The sequence below is a fragment of the Marmota marmota genome, unplaced genomic scaffold (assembly GCF_001458135.2).
Source record: "Marmota marmota marmota unplaced genomic scaffold, marMar, whole genome shotgun sequence".
Taxonomy (NCBI): Eukaryota; Metazoa; Chordata; class Mammalia; order Rodentia; family Sciuridae; genus Marmota; species Marmota marmota.
The window spans coordinates 44,512,221-44,521,191 of record NW_025999842.1 but is presented as its reverse complement, the minus strand read 5'-3'; the positions used below and the strand labels follow the sequence as shown (position 1 = coordinate 44,521,191).

General features: G+C 36.9%; 1 long non-coding RNA gene across 1 annotated transcript; it reads left to right on the top strand.

Moving 5' to 3' along the window:
- The first annotated feature begins 26 nt into the window (after positions 1 to 26).
- Positions 27 to 7,836, top strand: LOC125615022. Its single transcript, XR_007345589.1, has 4 exons — positions 27 to 459; positions 2,954 to 3,028; positions 3,879 to 3,989; positions 6,478 to 7,836. It is a non-coding gene; the product is annotated as an uncharacterized LOC125615022 (long non-coding RNA).
- Positions 7,837 to 8,971: the final 1,135 nt, after the last annotated feature.

Genomic DNA, 8,971 nt, shown 5'->3' with positions numbered 1-8,971 from the left:
CCCAGGTTCGCGTAGCCGTGTGCACCAGCTTTCCGGCAACGCAGTGGCCGTCACAGTGCAGCAATTTCGCTTACTGGATCCTTCTAACTGGTCCCTATTTTACTTTCCTTGTGCATCTTGGCGGCTGGAGGCTCGGGAAGAATGCGGAGCCACTTGCGAGAGATTTGGGGTGGAGCAAGTAAAACCCTCGTACAACCAGGAAGTGCTGCTGCCCCGCTTTGTGACCCTAAAGAAACCCTTGCGCGCCTACCCGAGTTTCGGTTTGAAGAGCCTCTAGCAAAAGTACAGTTCCTTTGAGGAAAAACGTAAAAACAAGGCAGGAGGGGGAGCCCACTGAGACGTTCCAATTTATTCACCTTCTGAATGGTTGAGCGATGCAATAGGGGAGGATAAGGCCCTTTGGACTTATTTTTCCTGACAAAGTAGGGCATGAGAAGCTGGAGGAAGAAATTAATCAGCGTAAGAATCTAAAATTAAAGAAATGGATTATTTCCATGGCAAGAGTGTGTTTTTGTTTTGTTTTTTTACGGTGCTGGGAAGGAATGTGGTGTTGTCAAAACTCTTAACAGTATTGTGCATTCCGTTTTAGCATGTACAATCAGCAATTTATCTTTATTTTTAGTTAAATGAAGAGAATGAAAGCATGTCTTTTATTATTTACAAGAGTATGTATTTCAACATTGTGTAACAACATTATCTTCTGTCTTACATTGATGTTGCTTTTTTATTTCATTAACTCATTCAGGATTGGGAAATTAAAGGTTCTTTATATGTACAGAAATATGTACATTTTCTTTTATTTCACTGAAGTCAATTTATTTCAGGATCCATATTCATATATGTGAAAGCCTCTTCAAAGGTGCCATTTGTTAGGAAAGTGGCACAGGACTGAATCACAGAAGCAAGTTTATTGTCAGGAAATCTGACAAGGCTGCTTCTGTGCAAAGAGAACAGCAGCAGCAGATTTCCTCTAAGCTAAACTGATAAGTCAGAGTCTGGGTTAGGCATTGGGGTTGGGCTTAGCCCTTGCTATTACAGGTGGAAAGCAAACTTCAAAACCTCAGGGAACACAGAGGGGAGGGGGCAGGAGGAGCAGGCACGTTGTCTGGTAGCTCCTGTACATAGTCAGAAAGTAGGCTAGTGTCTGTGAGCACTGTGTTCAGGGTACAGGTGGAGGTGTCAGCCTCTGTGTGAGTGTGTGGGCTCTTGCAGGAAGGGAAAAAGGGAGAGGGAGCAGGGTGAGGTGTCTGGGCAGAATGGAGTCAGTTTAACTTAACTTTCTAAATTAACCCATAGTTATGTTAACAGGCTAACCCCATTTACTTCAATGATGTTTTCTGTCAATACTATTTTGCGTATAACCTCTATAAATGTAGAAATATTGAAGTGTATGTCCTCCAGATTTAAGATTAGTTTTCTCTCTTATCCATTTAACCACCTAGTTTACCCCTCCTCCTACACAACCCATGAAGAGATAATAGCAAAATTGTGGTATGTATTGAAGTTTCTAGCTTAAAGAAGTAATCCTAACTACCAATGCGCATTGTCACATGTGTGCTTTACATGCATTAACTGGTTTAACCCCTACAATATCATATGAATTGGGTCTTACTACTAGACTGATTTTAAAGAAACATGCACACAGCTAGGATTTGAATGTAAAAGACTATAATAGTTAACCTAGTCAATCAAACCCTTTTAAAGAACCAGATAATAAAAGGTTAAATGACTTACTTGAAGACCTTGAGAGAGTTGCAATCAGAACATAAGTATGTTTCCTAGTCCATAAATGATTCTAATTTGAAAGGTTTTGTATTTTTTTATTTGCTCTGGGTCCAGATTTAGGACAGATTCTAGCTGGGCATGGTGGGTAGGCCTGTAAACCCAGGAATTGTGGAATCTGAGGCAGGAAATCACAAATTCAAGACCAGCCCAAGGAGTTTAGAAAGACTCTGTCTCTAAATAAATAAATAAAAAGGACTAGGAATGTAGCTCAGTAGTAAAGCCCTTCTCCAGTACCAAAACAAATAACCAAAACAAGAACAGATAAATAAGTTGCATTCTGTCTTTCAAAAGATGTAAGATAGGGGTTAATCAACAGAGTCTAAAATACCCTTCCAGGCTTCAGCTCTCTTTATTTCAGTAAATGGTTCCATCTTTCCTTCTCCAAACCCATTTTTAGTCTCTCCCTCTCTCTTTGTTCCCATCTTTGTTTTGTAAATAATCTATTGGCTCTTCCTTCAAAATACATTCAGGATCTGACTAATGAACACCTCTACTACAATCTACATTATCTCTCATTGGACTATTACAGTACCCTAGGAACTGTCAATTCTCAACACAAAAGTCAAACCCATTAACAAGGAAGTGATGTCATACCCTTCCTCTGTTCAAAGTCTCCCTTGGCTTCCCAACATAAAGCAAAAACAAAAGTCTTCCAATAGCTTTCTATCCTCCCCTCATTACGTCTCTGACCTCACTCAGCCTTGTGTTCCTACAGGACTGTATGCAAGCTCTCAACCCCATATTCTTTGCTGTTGCTGTTTCCTCTGCTTTGAACACTTACTCATAATGGCTTGCTCCCTCTAATTGTGTTCAAATGTCGTCTTTTCAGCCAGTCCTCTACTCCCCACCCTACTTTAAATCCTAACATTTCCAAAATTTCTTATTACCACCATTATGTTTTTTTTCTCTAATACTTACACAATGTAATATATGGTTTGTTTGGCTTATTCATCTTTATTACGCTTCTCTAAAATATAAGATTTAGAGGTGCAGGAATTTGTGTTATATTCTGGATCCAGATTGCTAGGAATGGTGCCTGCTACAATCTTTGTAAATATGTTGAATGAATGAATATGTGCATACACATGAGATTGTATGTGTATCATATACACACATTAACATACTGATATATAAAGGGATAAAAAGTGAACTTCTTTTTATTTGTCAGCAATTGCATATAAAGAGAAGAATTGAATGCATAGAATACAATACATCTCACTTCCACCAGCCACCTATAAGAGTGGTAAGTTTCTGTCTTTGCATGATACAAGGCAAAGATATACTCAACATTGTTAAGAGTGTTTTAAGAGTAATTGGTTTTCACTAATTGTTAAAGGCCCAAACTTTCAAAGTATTTACTTAAATAAATAGAGCCTAAAAGATTCAAGATATCTCTGTAATAATGTTCTTGTTACTAACATTTTATTTTGCTTCACTGAAACAAAGATAAAAGAGTTGGCAGCAGATTGCTGGGAATTGTCCATTATTTATAACTTACTGTTTCCTACTAGCTCATGAAATACTTTCATGAATAGCACACACCTCCTCCAGGAACCACTCTTTCCCATTCTGTTCTCCCAACACCCAAATAATCTGATATTATTTATTTTATTTAAAGATCAAAGTATTCTTTTTTATTTGCTTAATATCTAAAGAAGTTCAAGAAAGCATGCATGAGAAAAATCATATAATGTCACAGTGGAGCATATGTTGATTTAGTTAGTATCAGGCAGTAGTTTTCAAAGTGTTGTCTAGTGACCCTGGGTATCCTTGTGACCCTTGCAAGGGATCTGCAAGGGGGAAATTATTTTCATAATACAGGTTGGATCTGGAAGTCCCCCAAAAAACTCATTGTTGAAAGCATGATCTCCAGTACAGTAAGGTTCAGAGTTGGGACTTTTAGGCAACAATTAGGGCTCTGACTTCATCAGTGGATTAATCCATTTGCTGTGTTAGTCCATTAATAGCTGATTGGACTATTAGGTGGTAACTGAGGGCCAGTGTGGCATGGCTGGAGGAAGTAGGTCACTGGGGGCATAGCCTTGGATTATATCTATCCCTGGACCGTTCCCCACTCTCTCTTTTCTTTCTAGCTGCTTTGAGCAAAGCAGCCTTCCTGTGTCACGTGCTTCTTCCATGATGTTTTGCCTCATCACAGAGTGAAAGAAATGGAATCTCCGGCCATGGACTGCACCTCTGAAACTGTAAGCCCAAAATAAACCTTTTCCATTCTAAGTTGTTTTTATCTGGTATTTTGGTTATAGCAGCAAAACGCTGACTAGCGCACATAAAAACACTAAGTCTCTGGCTGTTCTGTTCAGTTGTACTCTCTCTCCAGAGGCTGTATGATGTGTGATATAGCAAAGTTTGAATATAGATCTAGATGTGAGAATTTGTATCTATTAAATCAGACATTAAAGAGACTTGCACAACATAAAATAATGTCATTCTACTCATTTAATTATCTTTGTTTTGGAAAACACAGCCATTGTTTATTAAATGACTTATGTATGCAACTACATTAACACTTAATGAGTCTATTCTTTTTAAATGAATTAACAAATATTTTAAACAGTTCTCAGTTTAAATTTATAATTTCGTAAATGTAGATTAACATACAAATAAAGGTTTTGGGGGTCTGCTATAATTTTTAAAAGTTTAAATATATCCTGAAGCCAGGCATATGCCTATAATCCCAGTAACTCTGAGGCAGGAAGATTGAGAGTTCAAAGTAAGCCTTAGCACATTAGCAAGGCCCTAAGCAACCTCAGTGAGACACTGTCTACAAATAAAATACAAAAAAATGTGTTGGGGATGTGGCTAATGGCTAAGTGCCCCTGGGTTCAATCCCCAGTACCAAAAAAAAAAAAAAAAAAAAGATATCCAGAGACAAAGAGTTTGTCAATTCTACATTGGTCTGGAGGCTATTTTATATACCAACTATCAGCTAGTTTCCGCCCCCCCCCACATGCCAGCAATCATCTGATCGCTATGGACATCACTTTCTCATATGTTTGGAAACAGAACAAACAAGATTCAGGAATGTACCAGTCATTATAGCTAGCAGATGAATAGAAGTAAAACCAAGAGTTTTGTAAAGCAAACTTTAATTGAAGCGTTTGCTTTCAAAGCTGATATAGAGCTTGTTCTCTTGTCCTATAATTTGATGCTGCTGTTCTTACAGTAATGGAATGATACTTTTTTAAGGCAGAACTACTTTGTCAACAATAGGATACAAGCCAGTTTTGCTAGTGTTTTTCTTTTACCTAATGTGATTATCCATGCTCTTTCTATGCATAGTTGTCACTTTCTCCTCCAGTCCAGAAGTTAAATTTCAATCATAACAATGTATGCCCAGCAAAGGGCCCAACATAAACACAGTCCCTGAGTCAAATCTTATAGTTTGACTATGAGATCAAGCATGCCTTTCCTAACCCTAATTTTATGTATATATGACATCTGTATTGATTTTTGAAGTCTTATTTTTTTTGCTATTATGTTATGACTAAAGTCTGGGCTTATTGCATTAGATAACATGATCTCTTCCCTGAGGGTAGTATTGAAAGTAAGAGTAAATGCTCTATATTATTTTTTTAACAACAGAAAAAAGTTTCCTTTAAAGCTGATTTATTATTTTAATAAGAGTCTCTTAAACAAGATATTCTATCACATAAAGGAAATAGCTTAGAGTCATGAAAGTGGCAACTATGTTTTGCAAAGTCACATTTTAAATAAACGGTTAGGATTTAGGAGTCAATTTTTAATGGTTTTATAATCATAAGCTTTTAAGATTTACATATAAAATTATATGCACATCAAAATATCAATTTAATACATTTATAACCTAAGAACTTGAAACATCTTTACAAAAGTCTCTCAGTAAGGATACTGTTTTGGAAACTGAAACCACCTTAAACATTTCAAAGAAAAGGAATTAAAGTCAGTGAATTGGTGGCAAAAAAAAAAAAAAAGTCAGAAACTTAGCCAAAAAAGAAAGATGGGAATATCCTGAAAAAGTCACTATCTCTTCTAAGGCTGGCAGAATAAAGGATTTGGTGGTATTCTTGGGAACGTCGCTAGAGTTTTTTTCTTTTCTTTTTTCTAAACTGCTGTAATAGGAAGCCAGGACCCCATATGCTCACAGAGGCTGCAGGAGCTCAGGAACTCATAGCCACAGTCACCTACCCTTACCATGCCAGAGCCAGAAACAAAACAAAAATCTGTCTTTTCCCTTCTGCCTTCTTTTTGTATTAGTGTGCCTCTCATTGCCAGATCCAAACATGAATTCAGCTGTCAAAAGATTTTTTTTTTCTTTCTTTTTTAAAATTTCTTACATACATGACAATAGTGGAATGCATTACAATCATAATTATCCATTCACAACACCATATTTCGTAACTCTGTATATAAAGTATGTCCACTCCAAATTATGCCATGATAAATTGTGGTATAAAGGTGTATTAAGAATTGTAATGCAAAAAGATTTTTTTAAATGACCTTTTCTAGCTCCCTTAGATAAAGCAGACTAATGATGTGCCAGTGTGAGGTTGGGCATCAAGTACGTAGTTTACGAAGGTTGAAAGTTGATGAAAAATATTGTTCCAGATGATATTCTGAAATATGGGAAGAATTACAACAGTTGATTGACTACTTAGAATGAACAAATGTTATTTTTTCACAATAATACTTCAGGTCCATGAATATCTTTATGTTCATCATCTTACTGCAAAAGACAACTAAAACCCAGAAAGGTTACCAGTGCTTGCAAATAGCCCAGAATAGATTCAAGATAAGCAGAGGAGCCTGGCTGAAGAGGAGAATGGACATGAGTTCATAAAGAGTCATAGAGACATGAAGAGTCTTGGGGTCAGAAGTACCATGAACTAACACAGAAATGCTTGTTATCATCTCTAAACCTCAATTTTCCTTTATATATCTACAAAACAGGAGCTCTCCTGGATCCCAAGATTCCATTCTTTACTGGGACTTACACCATTGACTGTTCTGATTCTTAGACATGCAGATTTGTGTTGGAATTGTATCACTAACTAACTTGTGGGACTTCTTAGCCTCCATACTCACGTGAGCCAATCCCTTATAATAAATCTCTATGTATCTATGTATATCCTATTGGCTCTGTTTATCTGGATAACACTAATTAATATATCCAGTAATTCATTAATAAGCCAGTAAGTGTGTACCAACCTCTGAGCTAATGACTGTAAAGATGTGGACCTTTGATATAAGACAGTGTTATCACATGCAATTCTGTGACTTTTGTGACACAGACCCTCTCCTCCTCTCAATGCATCAGGTTCAGGTGTCACACAGGAAACTTACTCATTCATATTGCACTGTAGCCAACTTGAAGTTGAGACTGATACATGGAGGAAAACAGGATTAAGAGAATGGATTGGGTTTAATGAACCACAACTAAAGTTGACTTTTGTACTTCTCAAGTATGTGAGCTCATACAGCATAGTTTGCATTTGAAATATCTGGTATAGTTTGCATTTTAAATATCTCCCAAAGGCCCATGCATTAAAGACTTGATCCTTAGTTTGACACTAGAAGATGGTAGAAATCATTAAGAAGTCAGGTCCAATGGGAGGTTTTAGGTGGTTGAGAGCATGCCCTTGAAGGAAATTGTGGGATACTGGTCTCTTTCCCTTTCCCTTTTGTTACCAAAGGTAAAGTGAGTAGGTTTCTCTACTACATGATTCCATCAAGATGTGCCACCATAGCACAAAGAAGCAGGGCAAATTGGTCATGAACTAGCAACCCCCCAAACTGTTAGCCAAAACAATATTTTCTCTTCATAAGTTAATTCTCAGGTATTTGTTATAGCAATGAAAAGCTGACTAACACACTCTCTATATTGTTTAAGTGAGTTTGAGTTAGCTTTTCATGCTATATATTTCCTAGATGGGGTTGTATACAATCCCATATGTTTGTTTAGACTAGCATGTTTCTAGCTTTTCTGCTTTCTCGGTCCTATTAAAATGTTAGACATATAAAGCAAACGTGAAATAAAAAACTGTCTTAGGCAACTGGTACATCTCTCAATTTTTGATAGAGTAAGAAAGTAGAAAAAATGAAATAAATGAGAAATTGCCTGATAATTTTGGGTTAGATCAATATATATACAATACAATTTACATCCACAAGAGAAGAATGTGGATGCCTATGTAATAATTACCAAAACAAAAAACAAAAAAAACCACAAGACAGGAAAGGGAAGAAAGGAGGAAAAGAAGAAAGGAGGAAAGGAAGAAAGAGGGAAGGAAGGAAGGAAACATATGTTTAGATTACAAAGAAAACCGTTATAGTCAGATTTGCATTGCTGTGACTAGAAAAACTAAGCACAGGAAAGTTATTTTTGCTCACAGTTTCAAAGGTGCAGTTCATGCTTGGCTGGTTCTATCATTTTGAGCCCAAATAAGCCAACACATCATGGTAGAAGGGCATGACAGAGGGAAGCTGGGAAGTAGATAGAGAGGGAAGATGTGTGCCCCCAGTTATCTACTCCTCCAGCCATGTCCCAACTGCCTACAGTTACCATGCAGTCTATTCAAACTAGGATAGACCAATTGGAATACAGCTCTCATAATCTACTCATTTGATCTCTGACTATTACTGCATTAATACAAAAGATTTTGGGGGACACTTAATATCCAAACCATAACATTTGACCCATTGTCCCCAAAAGCTTATGTTCATGTCACAAAGCAAAATGCATTTAATCCATCTCCAAAAATGCAAGAGTCTTAGCAGTTCCAGCATGCCCTAAAGTCAAAGTTCAAAGTGTTTTCTGAGACTCATGGGAAAATCTTGACTATGGAGCCCTGTAAAAATCAAAAGCAAGCTGCATAGATCCAACATATCTGTAGCATAGAGTAAACATTCCCACTTCAAAAGGGAGGGATGTGGACATAGAAAGAAAGGATGGGGGCCAAAGCAAAACCTAAATCCAGCTGGGAAAATATTTTTTATAAGTCCATTCCTGGTATCTGTGGCACATGGTAGTAAGATGTGATTTCCAAAGGGTGTGGCCAGTCCTGCCCCTTTGGCCTCTCTTGAGCATGATCTTTCTGCAGGAAGCAGCTTTTTTTCTTTTCTTTTCTTTTTTTCTTTTTCTTTTTCTTTTTCTTTTTTTTTTTTTTTTTTTTTTTTTTTTTTTTTTTTT